Below are 22,865 nucleotides of genomic sequence, written 5' to 3' on the forward strand. Positions count from 1 at the left end.
GTCCGCTGGTGCCTGATAATCAGCCACCTGAACCTTTAATTCAGCATCACCATGACTGGTAAGTCTTCCTCTGATCTCCTGGGGCTCCTCACCTCCTCCCAGAGAGTGTTTCCCTCCCCTCCCTCGCCTCCCTTCCTCTCCCCTGCCCTCCTCTCCCCTCCCCTCCCCTCCCCTCCCCTCCCCTCCCCTTCCCTTCCTTCTGGTGCCCCTTTTCTTTTCCTCACTTTCTCTTAGTTTTTCCTCTTTGAGTTGCCTTAATAAACATCAGTGAGGGATGGATTAAAATGGCCCACTCCTCATTTTTCTTATTTGAGTTGCCTTAAAAGACATCCATGAGGGATGCATTGACACAGCCAACTCCTGGTTTTTCTGGTTTCAATCACTTTAATAGCCATCCGTGTGGGACAGATTGAAATGACTGACCCCCTGAGATTGATCAACCTGGCAGGCGGTGGGAAGGGTTACACCTCTCTCCTGGCCTCTGGTAGAGGAACTCTTTCTGGCACCCTGGCTCTTGATTCTGTGACTTTTTAAAAACCCCTTATTACTTTACTTTCCTTTGTCACACTTTGTAAGGAAGAGAGGCCTGTGACCAATTTTTATTGCTTGTCTGTCCAAGCTTATAGTCCTGTTGATTCTCTATGTTGTTTTTGTGAAGAAAGGATCAACAGAGGTGAGTCCAATCTTGGCCTCATCCATTTTCTCTTTTTGTACATAAAGAAAAATTTAGAGTTCAAATGGTCAATCTGCCACTATAGAGTTTAAGTGTAGAGTCTGTTAGGCTCTCCATTTTATTTTCTGTCTACTTTGATCTACAATTGCTAAGTTACTCATGTTGAGGTAAAATTCACCTATCTATGGTATCACTAATTCAAAGTTATTAATGCTGAGAGTGGCCATATCTAGCTACAATGTAACATTGAAAATTCATTTAAAAAGAAAGAAAAAATGATAAAAAGCCTTTTTTAAAACTCAAAATACCATGGAACCTGCTTTATCCAAAACTTTGATCCATAGCTTTCATTATATTGCCTATTGGGAAAACCAAAGTTTAACTATGTGAACAAGTTCCAATTTTGTGAGAAACAACTTGGATTCAACCATTTTTTGCAAACTGGTAAGTTTACATTGTTATCTCATGACTAGAATTCAGAGGTAAAAGCTATTAGATCTTTGTGCGTATTGTATATATATTTGTTTAAATGTGATTAGGTGTATGTACCTATATGTATTATGTGCTGTATCTACATGGTACCAAATGGACTTACAAAGGGATGCTCACAAATTAAGTAAACAAGTCTAAATACATTTCAGATTCTCATGAATGTAGTATATCTTTAATAAATAAACTGAGTTTAAAAAAATTATTGGTCGGGTCAGTCGTGGTGGCTCACACCTGTAATCCTAGCACTCTGGAAGGCAGAGGAGGGCGGATTGCTGGAGGTCAGTAGTTCGAAACCAGCCTGAGCACGAGCGAGACCCTGTCTATACTATAAATGGAAAGAAATTAATTGGCCAACTATATATATATATATATATATATATATATATATATATATATATAATGAGTGAGCTGGGCATGGTGGTGCATGCCTGTAGTCCCAGCTACTCGGGAGGCTGAGGCAGAAGGATTGCTTGGGCCCAGGAGTTTGAGGTTGCTGTGAGCTAGGCTGAGGCCACGGCACTCACTCTAGCCTGGGCAACAAAGCGAGACTCTGTTTCAAAAAAAAAAAATTCTTGGGCCGGCGCAGTGGCTCATGCTTGTAATCCTAGCACTCTGGGAGGCTGAGGCGGGTGGATTGCTCGAGGTCACGAGTTCAAAACCAACCTGAGCAAGAGCGAGACCCCATCTCTACTATAAATAAAAAGAAATTAATTGGCTAACTAAATATATATAGAAAAAATTAGCCGGGCATGGTGGCACAGGCCTGTAGTCTCAGCTACTCGGGAGGCTGAGGCAGAAGGATTGATTGAGTCCAGGAGTTTGAGGTTGCTGTGAGCTAGGCTGACGCCACGGCACTCACTCTAGCCTGGGCAACAAAGTGAGACTCTGTCTCAAAAAATAAAAAAAAATTAGCTTCCTTCCTGGCAAGATGGCGGACGAATAACACCGCCAAACAGAGTCTCTCTGCAGAAAAGACAGATTCTAGCCGAAATTAGAGGAAAGAAGCAAGAAGACGAGCATACAGCAGACAAGGGCCGGAAGGAGGGGTACCTGAGACCCCGGGAGACTCCACGGGAGGAGGCTGCGGAGGAGAACTGGAGGCTGAGACCACCGGAGCAGCCCGGAGACCAGCGGCAAGGGTAGGTGGATTTGCTGTTTCCCCTCCCCTGCATTTGGGACTGCTGGTGGGCTCCCCAGCCGGTGGAGAGACCTGCGGACACCAGCCCAGAGACCGCCGCCGCCAGCCAGCGGTGAGCCTGTAGCAGACGTAGCACCAGGTTCCCAACTTCCTCCGGGCACCTCCGTGTGCACAGACCCGAGCCGCGCGGCAGGCGCCATATTGCCTCCTCCTCCCCTCCGCCGACCCTACCCGCGGCTGCCCAGAGAGACAATACAGCCACCAGCCGGAGGCACCTCCAGGGAATGGGACCTTCCCTCTTGGGACCGTACAGCTGACTCAGGGGAACTCAGACTGTGAGCTCCCTACCCGCCCGCCCTCCCAGGTGCTGCTGGCACTGAGTTCCCAGGAGAAAGGTGCCGACTCAGAGGCTGAGAGACATAGACCCAGCTTGGGCTCCCTGTGGGTGAATTGGGACCGTAAATCCTCTCCCTAGTGGGGACACAGTTTGAACTCTGGGACCCAGAGGTCGGACCTGCAGACTAGATCCCTTGCACCGAGGGCTAGCATTGCCCAGGGCACAGAAAGGTTATACGTGAACAGCCTATGGAGGTGTGTTTGCCTCCAGGGGCGGATCAGCGTCCTAGAGGGCAACCCTCCTACCAGTAGGAGGATGTGCGCCCAACCCAGGTGGCGTTCCTGTGCAGGGAACCTCCCCGCCGACATCACAGTCCCGGGAGGCCTAGTGGCTTGTGGTCTGGCCTGCTAGCAGAGACCCAGGAGTAGCTGCAGACTTGGGGAGGGTGGAAAGAAGCGAGGCCCGCTCTAGACTGCCGGTCTCAGACAGGCCCGCCCCCACACCCAGACTTTCTGGCTGAGCGGGACCATTCCAGTCCCGCCCTGACAGCTTGCCCTGGAAGCTGAGAATAGAACTTTGACCCCTGCTAATGGCCTGAGGGCAGGCTTACACAAAATCCACAGCATAGCCTGTTTCTCCAAGCAAACGCCACCTACTGACAGGGACGGCATCCTGCACAGCCTTTTCACGGCACCCACTGACTCAATATACAGGGAGTGGTCCTATTTCACCCACAGACACCACCCAACGCCTCAGAAACTAAACAAGGTGTGTGAATACCCAAACAGTAACTTAAGGAAAGAAACAACAACTGATCGACATGGGAAGAAATCAGCGAGAGAACTCTGGAAATATGAGAACCAAACGGAAAACACACCCCCAAAGAGGAGCACCAGCCCCCTAGAAACGGACACCAACCAAAATCAGGAAACCAATATGACAGAAGAGAATTTCGTATGTGGATCATAAGAACACTCACCGAGCTGAAACAACAACTCAATAACCAACATAAAGAAACCACAAAAAGCCTCCAGGATAAGGGAAAAGAAATAGACACAATGAAGAGAAGTGTAATCGAACTCTTGGAAATGAAGAATCAATTCAAGGAACTACAAAATACAGTGGAAAGTCTCAAGAACAGGGTAGATGAAACAGAAGAACGAACCTCAGAGCTTGAAGATAACACCCTCCAATTAAATAAATCAGTCACAGAGATAGAGCAGAGAAACAAGAGAAAAGAGCAAAGCATACAAGAGCTGTGGGATTATGTGAAGAAACCTAATGTGAGGGTTATAGGCTTACAAGAAGGGGAAGAAGACAACACTCAAAGGTTGGACAAGCTGTTTGAAGATATAATAGAGGAAAATTTCCCAGGCCTTGCTCAAAATCTTGATATACAAGTTCAAGAAGCTCAGAGGACACCTGGGAGATTCAATGCAAACAGGAAGATGTCACGACATGCAGTCATCAGATTGACCAAGTATCAACCAAAGAGGCCCTTCTAAGAGCTGTAAGACAAAAGAAGCAAGTAACATACAAGGGAAAGCCAATTCGAATAACATCAGACTTCTTTAATGAGACCTTACAAGCAAGGAGAGACTGGGGCCCCATTCTCACTCTTTTGAAACAAAACAATGCCCATCCTAGAATATTATTCCCTGCAAAACTGAGCTTCGTATATGAAGGAGAAATAAAAACATTCTCAGACAAGCAAAGGCTCAGAGAATTCACCAAGACAAGACAAGCCCTACAAGAAGTACTTAAAACAGCGTTACGTACGGAACATCATAATAATAACCCATGAATATAAAAACAACCAAAACCCAAGATATTAGAGGCCAGATATTACAGTGGCTCAAGACAGAACTCATAGCAACAACATCCAACCCAACAGAATGAACAGTAATCTACCTTACCTATCAGTTCTCTCAATAAATGTGAATGGCTTAAAGTCTCCACTCAAGAGACATAGGCTGGCTGAATGGATAAGAAAATACAGGCCAAGTATATGCTGTCTTCAGGAAACACATCTAACCTGCAAGGATGCACATAGACTAAAAATAAAAGGGTGGAGATCAATATTCCAAGCAAATAGAAGCCAAAAGAAGGCTGGTGTGGCAGCTCTAATTTCAGACGATTTAGTTTTTAAACTAACAAAAGTAGTGAAAGACAAAGAGGGTCATTAGATAATGGTGAAAGGCACAGTTCATCACGAAGATATAACAATTTTAAATATTTATGCACCCAACTTAGGTGCACCCAGATTCATAAAGCAAACCTTACTGGAGCTAAGCAAATGGATTAATAGCAGCTCCATAATCACTGGAGATTTCAACACCCCACTGACGGCACGAGACAGATCCTCCAAACAGAAAATTAATAAAGAAATAATGGACTTAAACAAAACTCTAGAACAATTGGGTCTGACTGACATCTACAGAACATTCTACCCAAAATCCACTGAATATACGTTCTTCTCATCAGCTCACGGGACATCCTCTAAGATTGACCATATCCTAGGACACAAAGAAAATCTCAAGAAATTTAAAAAAATAGAAATCATACCATGTACCTTCTCATATCACAGTGGAATAAAAGTAGAAATCAACCCTAACAGAAACTCACATTTCTACACAAAAACGTGGAAATTAAACAACCTCTTACTAAATGATTACTTCGTAAATGAAGAAATCAAGGCTGAAATAAAAAAACTCTATGAAGAAAACGACAATGGAGAGACAAGTTATCAACTCCTCTGGGACACAGCTAAAGCAGTTCTTAGAGGAAATTTTATCTCCATAAATGCCTATAACCAAAAGACAAAAACATCACAAATAGACAATCTAATGAAACGACTCAAAGAGCTGGAAAAAGAACAAGAGACCAACCCCAAACCCAGCAGAAGAAGTGAAATCAACAAGATCAAATCAGAAGTAAACGAAATTGAAAACAGGGAAGCTATTCAGGAGATTATTAAAACAAAAAGTTGGTTCTTTGAAAAAATAAACAAAATTGACACACCATTGGCTAAGCTAACGAAAAGCAGAAAAGAGAAATCTCTAATAAGCTCCATCAGGAACAAAAAAGGAGATATCACAACTGATCCCAAAGAGATACAAGATACAATTTGTGAATACTACAAAAATCTTTATGCACACAAACTGGAAAATGTGGAGGAAATGGACAAATTTCTAGAAACACGCAGCCTCCCTAGGCTCAAGCAGGAAGAAATAGATTCCCTGAACAGACCAATCTCAACAGCTGAAATAGAAACAGCAATTAAAAATCTCCCTAAAAAGAAAAGTCCCGGTCCAGATGGCCTCACACTCGAATTTTACCACACTTACAAAGAAGAACTAGTACCTATCTTGCAGAAACTATTCCACAACATCGAGAAGAATAGAAACCTCCCCGACACCTTTTATGAAGCGAATATTACTCTGATACCAAAACCAGGAAAGGATGCAACAAAAAAAGAAAACTACAGACCAATACCCCTAATGAATATATATGGAAAAATTTTGAACAAAATCGTAGCTAACCGAATCCAGACACTTATCAAAAAAATAATCCACCACGACCAAGTGGGCTTCATCCCAGGGATGCAGGGATGGTTCAACATATGTAAATCTATAAATGCAATTCACCACATAAACAGAAGCAAAAACAAAGACCACATGATTCTTTCAATAGATGCAGAAAAAGCTTTTGACAAAATTCAACACTCTTTCATGATACGAACACTTAAGAAAATAGGCATAGAAGGGACATACCTAAAAATGATACAAGCCATATATGACAGACCCATAGCCAACATCATACTGAATGGGGAAAAATTGAAATCATTCCCACTTAGAACTGGAACCAGACAAGGCTGCCCACTATCTCCACTTCTGTTCAACATAGTGCTGGAAGTCTTGGCTACAGCAATCAGACAGGAAAATGGAATCAAAGGTATCCAAATAGGGGCAGAAGAGATCAAACTTTCACTGTTTGCTGATGATATGATATTGTATCTAGAAAACCCCAAAGATTCAACCAAGAAACTCCTGGAACTGATCAATGAATTTAGTAAAGTCTCAGGATATAAAATCAATACACAGAAATCAGAGGCATTCATATATGCCAACAACAATCTAATTGAGAACCAAATCGAAGACTCAATTCCCTTCACAATAGCAACAAAGAAATTAAAGTACCTAGGAATATACTTAACCAAGTATGTAAAAGACCTCTACAGGGAGAATATGAAACACTGAGGAAGGAAATAGCAGAGGATGTAAACAGATGGAAATCCATACCATGCTCGTGGATCGGCAGACTCAATATCATCAAAAGGTCTATAGTACCCAAACTGATCTACAGATTCAATGCAATACCCATTAAAATCCCATCAGCATTCTTCACAGATATAGAAAAAATAATTTTACGCTTCGTATGGAACCAAAGAAGACCCCGAATATCAAGAGCAATTCTAGGCAACAAAAACAAAATGGGAGGCATTAATATGCCAGATATCAAACTATACTACAAAGCTGTAGTAATTAAATCAATATGGTATTGGCACAAAAATAGGAATATTGACCAGTGGAACAGATGTGAGAATCCTGATATAAAACCATCCTCAGATAGCCATATAATCTTTGACAAAGCAGACAAAAATATACGCTGGGGAAAAGAATCCCTTTTCAATAAATGGTGCTGGGAAAACTGGATAGCCACCTGTAGAAGGCTAAAACAGGACCCACACCTTTCACCTCTCACAAAAATCAACTCACGCTGGATAACAGACTTAAACCTAAGGTATGAAACTATTAGACTTCTAGAGGAAAAATTTGGAAACACTCTCCTATACATCGGCCTAGGCAACGAGTTTATGAAGAAGTCCCAAAGGCAATCACAGCAGCAACAAAAATAAATAAATGGGACATGATCAAACTAAAAAGCTTCTCCACAGCCAAAGAAATAGTCATGAAAGTAAACAGACAACCTACAGAATGGGAGAAAATTTTTGCATCCTATGCATCCGATAAGGGACTGATAACTAGAATATACTTAGAACTCACGAAAATCAGGAAGAAAAAATCAAATAACCCCATTAAAATGTGAGCAAAGGACTTGAACAGAAATTTTTCTAAAGAAGACAGAAGAATGGCCAACAAACATAAGAAAAAATGCTCAACATCTCTAATCATCAGGGAAATGCAAATCAAAACCACAATGAGATATCAGTTAACCCCAGTGAGAATGGCCTTTATCAAAAAATCTCCAAACAATAAATGTTGGCGTGGTTGCGGAGAGAGAGGAACACTCCTACACTGCTGGTGGGACTGCAAATTAGTTCAACCTCTGTGGAAAGCAATATGGAGATACCTGAAAGCGATACAAGTGAATCTACCATTTGATCCAGCAATCCCATTGCTGGGCATCTACCCAAAAGATCCAATGACACTCTACAAAAAGGACACCTGCACTCGAATGTTTCTAGCAGCACAATTCATAATTGCAAGGCTGTGGAAACAGCCCAAGTGCCCATCAATCCAAGAATGAATTAATAAAATGTGGTATATGTATACCATGGAGTACTATTCAGCTCTAAGAAACAATGGTGATATAGCACATCTTATATTTTCCTGGTTAGAGCTGGAACTCATACTATTAAGTGAAGTTTCCCAAGAATGGAAAAACAAGCACCACATATACTCACCAGCAAATTGGTATTAACTGAACAGAACCTAAGTGGTCACATAGGTACTGCAGTAATAGGGTATTGGGCAGGGGGGAGGGGGGCGGGTATATACATATATAATGAGTGAGATGTGCACCATCTGGGAGATGGTCATGCTGGAGATTCAGACTTGTGGGGGGAGGGGGGGAAATGGGCATTTATTGAAACCTTAAAATCTGTACCCCCATAATATGCTGAAATAAAAATAAATAAAAATAATAAAAATAAAATTAAATAACACTCATTAAATGTCTGGGTTATTTCCAATTAACAAAAAATTAGGTTATAAAGAAATGTTTTTAAAAATTATAGAAATTATTCTTGTCTATAAAATACTAATATGTGACAGACAATTAAAGAGTCCCTGCTTCATAGGTTTTCACTCAAATTTGGGCTATAAGGAATAAGAATTCTGGTCAATAGATGTCATTCTATACATAAAATGCATCAAAGAATGTTTTTTTAATCGAAAAAATTATAAGAGACACATAAAATGGGTTCTTATTGAGAAACAGGATAATTTTGTCTAATTGAAAGGTTATTTAAATGTTATTCATAAAAAAGATAAAAAGTAACTATATTTTTTTGGATTTTTTTTATTTTAGCGAATTATGGGGGTACAACTGTTAAGGTTATGTATAGTGCACATGCCCCTCCTCCCTCCTCGAATACCCATCCCCTCCTCCCCCCTCCCACCTGCCCAACAGCCAATAAATGTTATTACTATATATCCACTTAGGTGTTGATCTGTTAATACCAATTTGCTGGTGAGTACATGTGGTGCCCGTTTTTCCATTCTTGAGATGCTTCACTTAGTGGAATCCGTTCCAGCTCTATCCAGGAATGTGCTATATCACCATTGTTTCCTGAAGCTGAGTAGTACTCCATGGTATACATATACCACAATTTATTAATCCACTCATGAATTGATGGGCACAGTAACTATTAATAGTAAACAGGAGAAAGATGTAAAGAAAGTTATAAATATGAAGATGTATTTGTAATAAGGACGGTTAGAAAGAAAAGAGAATAATTTTGTATGAAAAGGAATCTTGTACAGCACAGTTTTGTCCTAAAATAAAATGACTGATTATTTAGGAAAGGGAAAATTTAAGACAAAGCAGAAACTCCAAATTTTTTACATAGATGATTTGAATAAGTTGTGATCAGGTTTGTGAAAAGAAATTTATGAAGGAATTTTGTATGTGATAAAGTTGGCTACAATGAAAACACTTTTTGCTTAAAACAACAAAATGTTCTTAAAGTATTGATTTGCTCTTAATCAAATTGCAAACATTTTCATTGTAACTCTATAATCTGCTTCTTTGAAACTTCCTGGTTTTATATCGTAGATGTTCAACTTTTGCTGTGTCTTGTTGCTTTCAGCTTTTTCTCCCCTTGAGAAGGCCTGAGATAATAACTCTATCATTCAACCTTTTTCATTAGCTCCTGTAACATTTTCCTCTCTGGTTCTAAGTCTGTTGTTATGGCCTGACACTAAAATGTTTTATCTTAAAGGCTTAGAAAAGCAATGTTTTCCTCCAGTATATCTTACTTCTATACTCGACTTTTCTTGGTATGTCTGAATGGTTCAACATGGTCAGAACACTTTTCATGCTGATACCAAGAGTCATTGGCTCCTCTACTTACTAATTTTTCATATTCACATCCCTCTTTAACATAGTGTATACTCACAGTCCTGAACACTCTTTCTGTGTCTCATTAAGTCAAGAGCCCTTTTTGTCAAGTTTGATTTCCAAGATGTCGTCTAAATGGGTTTCCCATAAGAAAAAAAATCAATCACAGTACAGAAGATTTTTCTTTACCTTTTGGTAACTGGCTAAGAAACAAAGATTTTATGTTTTATCAAGATAATTCCTCTGTTGTCCTTATCAGGTTTTTGATTACTGTGTAAAAATCCCTGAGAGTTAAAAATTTAAGGCTTTTGCATCTGTGTAACTTTCTGTATTGCCTTTCAAGTCTTCTGATTATCACACTTGGCTAAGTGAATTGCTATTATCTTACAATGCCCTGTAATTCTGTTTGATCAGGTGTTTTGAGCCTTTTGAGATTTTTGAGAGACATCCTCAACATGAAATCAAAGCGATATCAAATATTATTAACTAAACCCAGGGCTTTTAACTTACAGGGCCTTGACTCCTAGGAGTCTACCACCAAACTCAAGGGAACCAAAACTTTGTTTTCACACTCAGGAAGAGACAACAATCAAAATAAAGTGCTTTTGTGGGGCAAGGGACAGAGACATTGAGACTCACTGAATAATTTCTCTTTTATTTAAATAAATAAAAGCTTGTTACAGATAATTTGAACGTTTAGCTACCTGTAAGCGTCCTTTTCCTGTCATTATCAGAAGTAGGCATGATTTATCTCTAAATGCTTAGACTCAAAAAGTTTTATCAAAATGCTTATGATTTGTATAATAACATTGCTATAAGTCTGCAACCAGAATTAAAATTTGTCTAGGCTTATAGCTAAGTTAATTTTGTAACCTTGCCTTTGACATTTTGGTTTTGCTCTTCTGTTGTCTAAAATATGTTAAAGAGTTGATGAATATCTATTCACCTCCATTCCCATCTGGCCTAGAATGTTAAATTGGCTATAAGCTTTTTGGCTCTCAGGCTCTTGGCCACAGGAGTCCCACTGAGCGCCTGGGTGGATCCAGGGCAGGTTGCTACTTCACTCCAGCAATGATGGGACAAAATAAATGTTTGGCCATCAGTGCTAGCTCTGGCAAATCTTGGTGAAAACGGTGGAATTGTGCACTAAAATAAAATCCTAAGGTTTACACATCTACCCACTGATGACTGAAGAGACCTCATCTTGACCAAGGAATCCCCAGAAAAACTTAAAACAGAGTCCCTAGCCCATAAAGAGAAGAGAGGTCAGACATGCCTCATTATAACCCCCTTGCTTTTGGAGTTTAACATTAATGTTACAGAGATCATATGACTGATAGAACAGACTCTTTGTGATAATAAGATACCAAATTATAAACAGAATCTAAGGCCATGCCAAGCAAAGATTAAGGTGCAACTCTAAAACTACAGATAATGGTATTACACCACTCAGGATGCAGCCCCAGTACCCGATTCAGGTTTCCCCCCAAAAGCCCTGGCTAATATAAGACATAGGAGGGAAGCCTGTTAACTGTTTTGTCCACACAGGGGCCACTTACTCTAATCCCTAACCTGATGATAGACTAAGTTGCTTACCCCTCAAAATGATGGTTCCCAGAAACCTTCAAACAAACAAACAAAAAAGGATCGGACAGACTTACAATGTCTTGACTGTACCAAAGTTAAGGGGGTCTGGACACTAAGATATGTAAAACCTGAAAAGAACACTATTCAAGTCTTTTTGAATGAAATCCAGCCTTTAAGCCATCACCATACAAAAAGAGGAATGGGATTAATAGTAGCAGGGGTGGTTGCTCTCCTTGGCTTGCTCCTCAGGCTGGCAGGGGAATTATCTATAATACCACAACTGTCCACAACCTTACTGCTTCCTTACAATACTAGCCAGGTGAACTGGACATGATTTCCAACTTCTCCAAAAATCCTTAGATTCCTTAGCCAAATTTACACTAAATAACCAAATAGCCTAGATTATTTATTGACCAAACGGGAGGGTTTGTGCTTTGAAAAATGCTTTCTGCTACATATATGTAAACACCAATGGACAGATTTTTTAAAAGTTACCTGCCTTCGAATCAAAGCAGCAACAAAAATAAATAAATGGGACATGATGAAACTACAAAGCTTCTGCACAGCCAAAGAAACAGTCATGAAAGTAAACAGACAACCTACAGAATGGGAGAAAATTTTTGCATCCTATGTATCCGATAAAGGGCTGATAACTAGAATATACTTAGAACTCACGAAAATCAGCAAGAAAAAAACAAATAACCCTATTAAAAAGTGGGCAAAGGACTTGAACAGAAACTTTTCTAAAGAACACAGAAGAATGGCCAACAAACATATGACAAAATGCTCAACATCTCTAATCATCAGGGAAATGCAAATCAAAACTACAATGGGATATCACTTAACTCCAGTGAGAATGGCCTTTATCAAAAAATCTCCAAACAATAAATGCTGGCGTGGATGTGGAGAGAGAGGAACACTCCTACACTGCTGGTGGGACTGCAAACTAGTTCAACCTCTGTGGAAAGCAATATGGAGATACCTTAAAGCGATACAAGTGAATCTACCATTTGATCCAGCAATCTTATTGCTGGGCATCTACCCAAAAGATCCAATGACACTCTACAAAAAAGACACCTGCACTCGAATGTTTATAGCAGCACAATTCATAATCGCAAGGCTGTGGAAACAGCCCAAGTGCCCATCAATCCAAGAATGGATTAATAAAATGTGGTATATGTATACCATGGAGTACTATTCAGCTCTAAGAAACAATGGTGATATAGCACATCTTATATTTTCCTGGTTAGAGCTGGAACCCATACTCCTAAGTGAAGTATCCCAAGAATGGAAAAACAAGCACCAGATATATTCTCCAGCAAACTGGTATTAACTGAGTAGCACCTAAGTGGACACATAGGTACCACAGTAATAGGGTATTGGGGAGGGGGGGCGGGTATATACATATATAACGAGTGATATGCGCACCATCTGAGGGATGGTCATGCTGGAGACTCAGACTTGTGGGGGGAGGGGGGGAAATGGGCTTTTATTGAAACCTTAAAATCTGTACCCCCATAATATGCCGAAAAAAAAAAAAGTTACCTGCCTTCAGTTACTTATTTCCTACCATTACTGAGGGCAGTAGTAGTCATCCTATTATTATTAGTTTTTGATCCCTGATTTTTAATCTCTTACTATAGTTTGTGACTTCCAGGCTCCAACAGTTCTATGTCAAACTGATGGTGACACAGGGAATCCAACCTATACCATGTGTTAAAATCCTGAGTCGCTATAAATCATTAGCTCAATCAGAGAGAGATTTTTTCCACCTCCCAGAGGATACAGATGACAAGCCTATTCAGTAGGAAGCAGCTCTGGAAGATGAGACCTTTGGCCCTTCTCCTTAAGAATAAGGAGCCTAAAATCTCTCAGGGGGGAATGAGACAGCACAGGGACAGGACTCGGACCCCTCATCCCTCAACATGGAAGTCAACATAGCACCGCCTGATTAACTGCGAAATGCTAAAACAAATATTTTCCTAACTTCTGGAATTCAGCCCATACCTATGTAAGGAAGGGCCAAATAAACTATCTGTGAGTAATGTTTTTCAAGACCACTAAAACAAGAAACCCACAGAAGCTGGTGAGGCACCTGGCTGCAAAGAAACCAGACCTATCCAGATCTAACTGCCTCAAGCCAAAATAGATCCCCATGTGGACATTACCTTGACATTTCCTGATTGTAATCTCATTTTTAATGCTAAAAATCATGCTCAGTGGTAGAGATTCAACTTGCTAATGAGGCATAGGCATGAAAAAGCATGCAGCAGAACTACATAGAGCAAGAAAATCTCCACCTCTACACACATACACATCACCATTTTGCCACCCAAGCCTATTTAAAACTGTCCCTTGACTCCCTTCAGGGAACCAGGCAGGAATTTTTTCCCCTATGCTGACTGCCTTGTGCTCCAGCGTAAGCCCCAATAAAGCCTTGTCTGGGAAAACTTGCTTGGCCTTTTGTCAATTTCCATTGCATCCAGAGGCTAAGAACTCATGGTAGGTAACAACATACCTTTCATTAGATTCTCTAACAGTAAAACAGATTATGAACTGCTTCTTCGAGACTTTGGTATAAGTAAGTCAGTTAAGGGTGGTAAGCATTTACTCTTGCCACCACTGATGATCTCCTTTCTCATGTTTTCCTGTCCTCGGTTATAGGTGACTCCCTCTTGCCCGATGATTACAGTGAAACAAATTAGAACCTGAGACTTCAGGCCCCAGATAAACTGTAAACTGCTAGAAGGGGTTGATCACTGAGGATCTAGGTTGTGCAATCCAGGACTCCTTGAATAAATCAGTCCTCTGTGTTTCCAGATATGATACTGGTTGTGAAGTCTTCCATCAGCGCCTTAGGCAGTTCGAGTATAGAGAAGCACCAGACCACATGAGATTTTCAACAAACTCTGGGAGCTTTACTGTCAATGGCTGAAGCCAAAGGTGCGCTTTAGGGAACAAATCCTGGAGTTGCTGGTATTGGAGCCATTCCTAACCATCCTGCCCATGGAGATAGAGACCTGGGTGAGGGAACATTGACAGACAATAAAGTAGGACTTGTGTCACCAATAGAAGACAAACAAAGAAAACTTGAGATACCAGAGCAACAGCTGAGAAAAGAGTTCGGGATCTTTGTAACTGACCCAAAGGATGTATCCAAGGAAGCTAGGACTAGACTAGAGATTTTGTTGCTGTGTGGTTCCCCAGCCCTAGGATTTCCTTACAGTCACTTTCATTTTTCTACTCTGCTGGAAACAGTGCATGGGCCAGTTGCCTCTACCCCTATCAGATGCAATTGACCTTCTACAACAAATAGTGTATAATGTCCCTAGTACCATTCTTAAATGAAATTCAAAGATAACATAATCTACCTTTGGGCAACAAACAATAGGAACAATATATTGTTCTATTGCCTGCCGCCCTAATATGGCCATGGTCTATTTTATTATACCTCATGATTTTTGCTTTGTCCAAGTATCATTTAAAAAAACAGAAGAATAAGAACAGGAAGCAGATGGAATGTGGTCCACAAAATCTAAAATATTTACTCTCTGGCTCTTTATAGAAAAAGTTTGTCAGCCTTGAGTCACGTGGAGTCTAGGATAGATGTGAAAGAAAAGAAATTAAGAGCAATTTATTATAACCTGATATGAATTTCAACATATACACGTTTGGGCTTGATCGCACCAGAAGACATCATGAAGTCCTCAGATGCTTGCATCTATGCATAGAATCACTCACTGGGAGTGGGACAGCCAGAAATTCAGACTGGTCAAGTGATCATTGTAATATTCTTCAGTATGATAGCCAGTAACTTTATGTAGGCACTGGACACTTGCAATGTAGATGATGAGACAGAGAAACTAAATTTTAATCCAGCATAATGTTAGTAATTGTTTTTCAATTAAGTTATCCATACATTTAAATGGCCACATGTGACCAGTGTCCACCATATTGAACAGCACAGCTCTAGGCAAAGGTTGGAAGAAGGGCATCCAGTTTTGACCTTTTTACTGTGTCAGCTAGAGGGATCCTGATACCCACGGGTGAGGCAGGAAGGTACCACGTCCCTTTATTCACAACCCCGTCCCCCAAGCGAGAGACAAGAAAGACAAGTAAGCAATATTCTGAATTTGGGATTTATCATTCCACGTCTCAATGACTGTTGTGTAGAACAAGCAGAGGTCAACACCAAATAATTTTGTCCCGTAATCCCTCTCAATGCCCAAGCCACGTCCATTCTGCTGGGTTCTTTCTTCTCTTCTCCCCATTATCAACCCAGGGTCAGCACTACAATTTTTGATTATGATCAGATAATAAAATACCTTTGGTGACCATGGTATTCCACCTGGTCAGTGTTCAGTAATTTCTCTGTCCTGTCCAAAATAGTAATCCCCAGTGTAATCTACAGTGTCAAAGCATCTCACATCCTTCAGCTCAGGATTGGAAAGGGAGACAGGAAAGGGCAGTGAGGTGAGGTAAGACCCTTTCATGAGCACTCAGATAGCACCTGGCCCCTCCCCTTGTGAAACCTCTTGTCCCCCATGTCTGCTGAACATGGGGAGGGACACAGGGTCAGGGTGAGGAAATGGCTCCCTACCTGGATGGAGGTTAGCAGCTGTTTAGTCCTGACTTTTACTTCCTCGCCTGGGGCTGCCACCACTGTTTGTGGAACTCATCACTGGGCCTCGAGCCCCTGCATTCCCTGACATTTGGCCTCCATGCAGATCTCCTGAGAGAACGCCTCGAGCTCCCTGCCACTCCCATTTTAAATTTGTTTGTGATTCCCACTCCTTTCTTGTGCCAACCCCAGACTTAAGGAGGCACCAAGACCTGCCAGTGGCCTCCTTGAAGCCTCATCCCCCTGTGCTTTGGGGGTGTCGGGCACTTCCACTTGCACACTCAGCAGACCTTCCAACTTCTGTAAACAGGCCCCGTGACCCCAACACCCCCAGGCTCTGCAGGGTTAGGGAACACCCTCTCAAGGGTGGGCAGCCAGAGTTCATGCGCTTCTGGCCTTTGGGTAGCATGGAGATGGGACAGAGCTAAAGAAGCCACAAGAAAAACACCACAGCTAACAGAAAGAAGTGAAACAGAGCGTGCATTTTAATGGTGCCGTCAGGGGAAGGATTTGTTGATCCACACCATTTTCCTGGATTTCTCATAATCCACAGGGGACAGATGTGGGCAAACTGCATGGTGTTTGGGCAAAGGCCAGCTCCACCGTGGTGCTGCCTGCGTCAGCGTCCACAGCCAGTCCATCAGGTCAGCTTCGTGGCTGTGCCTCCCCAGCTGCCTACCGAGCAGCATGCCCAGCACCGTTTGATTGGCCAGGTGGGGCTTGAAGTACTCATCTGCTTTCCTCCTGATGCTCGCCGTGGATGTGCGGGGACCGGACTTAGAGTGTCCTCTCGGCATGACTGCGTGACTCCCGGGTGCCTTCAGAAAGACAGAACAGCAGAGACAGCCTGTGAGACTCGATGGAGTCAGCATCACCTGACCGAGCAACACCAAGCAGCCCAAGAAGCCCCTCCACACTTGTACCGACCAAACACTCACAGTCACACACGTACACACTCACACGCAGTCATGAGAGTCTGCTGTGAGCAATATCTGATTCGAATGTCAGCGTCACCATATCTTTGGTTCCCACACATAAGGGAGTATATTCCTAGAGTGTCTCCTGGTCCCCTGACATGGTGATCTATTCCTGTGTCAGTGGCTGGTCCTGTGCGGTGAGTTTTGGTGTCCTCTGTGGCAAGCTCCCCCTCTCAGGTAAGCTGTCACAGGGGATCCTCAATATAATTCTCTCTGGCCTTCCAGTTCCACACACACTCAAAATTGTGTTCTGATTTATACTGAAATAGCACTAAATTTATTGATTTATTTAGAGGAAAATGGATACCATTTCAAAAACTGATCTTCTGTTCCACAAAGAATTAGTACTTTTAGTATGATTTCAGTTTCGAAACTAGAAGGTAATATAAAGGTGATTGTGCACTTCCTTATATTTGAATTCATATATTTTTAGGTGTTTCAGAATATTGGTGACCAATGTGAATGGGACATTTATTTGTATTATGTAACCTGGTCAGTAGAAGGATATACAATTTTTATACATTTAACTTATTTCAACCAACCTTTCCTGACCTATTTCCTATGTGATCAGCTTGGGTTTCCAGGAAGGCAATCCCTGAAAAGAAAGACAATTTTCCACACTCTTTTGTCAATAAAATACACCGATATGTTCCTCACCCACCCCCCCAATTTGTTTAGGACACTGGACATGGCCTCAGTGTCTTAACCCGGCTCCATGTGGGGTAGGAGGAAACCTGGATGACTGACCCTCCCCTGTCACTGCAGAAAGGCAGAGTGAGACCTCGGCCCCCGTTACGGGCAGCCGTGCCTCAATTCTGACTGGTGTCACGCGAGACTGAGTGAGGCAGCCAGTGTGGGGAAGCCACATCTCCTCATATAATGACCCTGTCAGTTCCTCAGGAGAACAGCACTATAAAGAATACAGAGCCGTGTCCCCACCATTACATGTCTGACAGCCTGGAAAACTTCATGTCCTACCCCTACACAATGCCGACGTGGGCCACCTTGAATGTTAACAACTTAGTTGTATAGCTCAGAGACTGGGACCGTAGCATGACTACTCACACCCCAAATCTCTGCAAATGAACACCCCATTTACATGAATCACAGATTATAAAAGTATTAATTGCAGAGTCATGACTAAGGCTCCATGCAGAGATTAAGAAGTCAGTAGAAAATTCTAGCTGGGACTAAGCTCCTGATTGGAACTTGAGGCTAAAATTGCTGAGCATTGGCCAAGGCACCTGTTGGGATGGGGTGGGTACTGTGAGCTCCTCACACAGGGGAAATGTTAATGAAGGGGTTTGGCACAAGTCAGGGAGAAGCTCTGAGGCCAAGATACCTGAGTGTTCTTCCCAGAAGTGGCTGTGGGGTTGGTGCCCATGGGTGGGTAACAGCTGTTGCTCCTCCCAGCAACGCCCACTCACCGTCTTCAGGCCTGAACCGCAAGTAACCAAGGTGATATGACCAGTATTTGCAACTGGCAAGTGACTGTGTGTGATCCCAAGGTTCCAAGGGCAATTGTGAGTCACCGTTGTCACCATGACTCCTCTGGCTGCTAACCAATCAGGCCCTGGGACTCGGGGCAAGAGAGCAAGGTGAGGAGAGGAGTTATTCTTCTCACTGCTCACCCTCTGGTCCAGATTTCTCTCTGGTAGAGACCTGAGCGCTCTGAGAGGTACAATATCCTGACATACCAAGGTAATATAGCATGTTTTTCTGCCATTACCTAACTAATCTACCTGATAAACTCCCGCCCTTTTAGATAATTGGGGGATATGTGACTGTCAATTGTTCCAACTAATACAGAGATGCTCTTCAGAGAGGTGGGTAACAGCATAGGCATGCAGGGGGAGGGGGCCTTGACCTGATACTGATTCCCTCTTCCTGTGTCAGCCTGCAGTTCTGCGAACTCAGGACAGATCTGGCCTTGGCACAGCTTCCTGCACTGTCCTGATGTCTCCATGGCGCCCATGGCTTTGACCATTGCACCTTCAGACCTTAAACAGATTAGTCAGACCCCAGTTCCTGATGTCAGATCCCTTCCTTCTTGAAATGCTTGTCATGGTCTCCCCTAACTCAGTTGTAGGCAGACGCAGGGAGCAAGGCACACGAGGTCCTGCCTGTACCAAACTTCTAATAAATGGGAATACGGCCCAGGGAACAGGCAGTTACCGAACAGTGTGAGGGGTCCATCACTCAGTTTGTTAGTTAGTCAATCGGTCAATAAATTTAGCGAGTATCTACACATTCAGCAATTGAAACAGGTATTGTGCCAGTGAAGCAGAATCAAGATTATAGACCCAGACCCATGTGTATGACTTACTGCTGGTAGCAAACGTGTGTGTGTGTGTGTGTCTGTGTGTGTGTGTGTGTGTGTGTGTGTGTGTGTGTGTGAGTCAAAGGGTGGCATAGGCAGTGAAGATTACACCCCTGTGTCCACTTATCATCTGGATTTCATCATCATGTTTTTCAGGATTTTTGGTTGTGCTGTCTTCCTGAGGTTGTGTGGAGTCGACCAGTCATGGAGCAAGAACCTTCTAAAGTCACTCCCAAGGAACCTGCTCTGAGCATCAAGAAGTCAGGCAAATCCTCCACACGCAGCCAGGTCTCCAAAAACGTGCTGTACTTTCTCATCAGTCGACAACTGGGGAGGCCCAGACATGACGTGGACCTGGCACAGTGGGTGTGGATGCTCTCATAAGCGACACCAGGGTGGAGTTGGCATTTACTAAGGGGTCCTGAGACTTTGATGCTTATTCCTGCCCAGGATTTTGATAATAAATTAAATTAGAACAAACCCCTCCTCCCATATTTCAGCCATTAAAATAGAATGTGTAATTGCACTCCTTTCTGTCTGCTGTGTGTTTGTGACATGGCCTTCTTGGGTTACTCTGGCAGGTACTCTGCTCATCCCACCATTCCGTGCAGGGGCTCTCAGACTGGGGCGATGGTGAGATCATGCAGCACATCACATCTCCTCCACCATTAATCTGAAAAACGCCTAAAAGTGATAGTTATGTTGTACTTGGCCTTCCGAGAACCAAAGGCTCTTCTCCCTTCCCATGATGGAGAGTCATGCATTGTGTTTCCTCTAAAAGCTGACCGTTCATCCTAGTGAAAAGTCCTAGTTTAAGAACCGACCCTGAGCTGGGTTGAGGTTTAGGATATCTTTTAACATTGAAGATGTCAGGTACGGGGCTCCTTCCTTTTTAGGTACTTTCTGTCCTCATGGTGTGGGGGTCCAGAACTTGAGCTATATCCTGTAGGACAGCCCTCCAACCTTGCATGCTTCAGTCTCCACATCGTGCTACAACTGAGTTTCCAACAGGCCACCCAAGCACTGTGTGAGGGCAGATGTTCCTGGGTGAAGTTAAGGCTTGGAGGTTACACAGACCCGAGCTCATATTCAAACCTTGGTTGCCATAAAGAGTTCTTGGCCAAAACTGATGTTTTGAGAAAAGCATGGTGTTGGAGAAGTTGTTCATAATTCCAAGAAATGTGGCTCCTGTAGCACAAGTAATAAGGAGGAATATAAATCAGATCTTCAACATATGGCCACTGTTCTGAAAAATTTAAGAAGCCATCCGTGATGAATTCATGCTTGACACATAAAGAGTGCATGGATGGGCTTAAGGAGGTATTAAAATAGTGCCTCTGGTTTGCAGAATTCCAGAAATGCTTCTCCAGGTAGATGAGTTGAAGGGACCCAGTGCCCTTCCTTCCTAGTCTCCTGAACCACAAGCGACTTCTGTTAACCTCACTCAAAGCCAGTGACCCTGGACTGAATAGTGCTGGAAGTATTGACCTCAGCATCCCTGCACAAAGGACAAAGTGGGAGTCACAGCATGTTCTCATCACCTGCCATTCACCCCATTGGTGAAGGAGGGATCCCCCACCCCAAATGACATAAGAGGGCTGAGCAGGTATCACCCAGCAGCGGGCAGATGGGATGGGCGGCAGCTCATTACTCACATGGAGTGAGTGGCGGTCTGGGGAAGAGGGCAGGGCAGGACATGCAAGGCCACAGGGGGCTGTGCTCAGGAGCAAAGGGAAGCAGCAAGGGCTGTGGGAGGGAGGCTTTTTACTGACCAGAGGGTGAAGTTCCTGCTCCCTTGTTCCCATGCTGGGATGTGACTGGTGTGCTTGGGTGGGTTGGTGCAGGCAGAGGCCTGAAGCCTCTTTGCTTGAGGACCAGGGATCGTGCAGCTGTTGCAGCCCTGTGGGAACTAGCTGGGTGGGGAGACTTTCCCCATGGGCAGGGCACATGTCTGGTGACAGCATGGGAGTTCATGGCCAGGCCTCTGAGGCCCTGTGAGTCTCAGAGCCATCAAGGCCACACATGGAATTTCAGGCCAGCAGTAGATGGAATGGCTGAGGAGAGTATAGAGCAGCAAGCCACCAAAGAATTATACCGCCATAGCCTCCTGGAAAATAAAAAGTTTTCAAGATACACACACACACACACACACACACACACACGCACACACACATATTGTGAAGAAAGCTGAGACTTGAAGGGTGCACTCAGCAACTGACCGAAATAAAGGAGTTGTAACTGGATCCATAAGCAACAAAATGTTTTTCAATAATATTTTTAGTTCCCTCATATTTGAAATGAGTTCAATGTCCACATTATGGCTCGGCCTGGCAGCTCTAAGTGACCTTGACAGTGAGATTTATCTGAGCCCAGGTAGGTTAGCATCTACAGTCTCAAAATGGGCAGAAAACAGACAAAGAACTCTCAGTAAGATTTGCTGACCTCCTGAAAGCAGAGAATAGAATATTGGTTGCCAGGGGCTGGCGAGAGGAGAGTGTTAGGAAGATGGAGATCAAGGGATACAAAAATTCAGTTAGACAGGAGGAAAAAGTTCAAGAGATCGATTGTTCAGCATGTTGACTACAGTTAATAACAACCTACTGTACTCTTGAAAATTGCTAGGGGAGTAGACTTGAAGTATTTTCACCACAAAAAAACACAAGTATGTGAGGTAATACAGTGTTAATTAGCTTGAATGAGCCATTTCACACCGTCTGTGTGTTTCAAAACACACAGACTTGTAACTTTCTGTTACACTGATGCATTGGTTTTTGCCTTTCTTTCCCAGGAGAAGCAAAACGTCCTAGGAAGCCTCACACCACCTGTTTGTCGGAGAAGACAACCTAAGAATACTCCACCACATACCAAGCCCAGAGACCCACTGAGCCTGTGCGAAAGGCTGAAAGAACGACCCATGTTAACCCCTAGCTTATTGTAATACTAAAATCCTCTCCCTAGCAGGGACTTATCCACCATTTTCTGATCATGGGATGTATGTACTAGCATGATTTCTCTTGTGCTTGCATGCCCTGCACTCCACCCCAAACATACAATGATGTTTGTACCCCTCATGCATTATTCATTTCAACTGCAGAAACCCCCCCTGACCCTGTTGGGGTCAGAAAGGTAGATTTGAGGCCATTCATCACCTGCCCCTCCCAGTTGACACATCCACTGAAATGAATCCTTTCCTCCTTAACAATTCTCCCTGTCTCAGGAACTGGCTTTGTGTGCAGCAGGCAACATTGAACCCCGCCCCCCTTGTGGGTTTGTTCACAGAGTCAGGAAGAGGGAGAGGTGGGTATAGACTATAAGACACAGTGAGAAATAGCTTGATGTTTTGATGAATCAATTT

General features: G+C 43.0%; 1 long non-coding RNA gene across 1 annotated transcript; it reads left to right on the forward strand.

Annotated features, from left to right (window-relative positions):
- Positions 1 to 18,803: 18,803 nt before the first annotated feature.
- Positions 18,804 to 20,036, forward strand: LOC142865869 (uncharacterized). Its single transcript, XR_012915956.1, has 2 exons — positions 18,804 to 18,891; positions 19,667 to 20,036. It is a non-coding gene; the product is annotated as an uncharacterized LOC142865869 (long non-coding RNA).
- The last annotated feature ends 2,829 nt before the right edge of the window (positions 20,037 to 22,865 follow it).

Source organism: Microcebus murinus, chromosome X (genome assembly GCF_040939455.1).
Source record: "Microcebus murinus isolate Inina chromosome X, M.murinus_Inina_mat1.0, whole genome shotgun sequence".
In the NCBI taxonomy this organism is placed as follows: Eukaryota; Metazoa; Chordata; class Mammalia; order Primates; family Cheirogaleidae; genus Microcebus; species Microcebus murinus.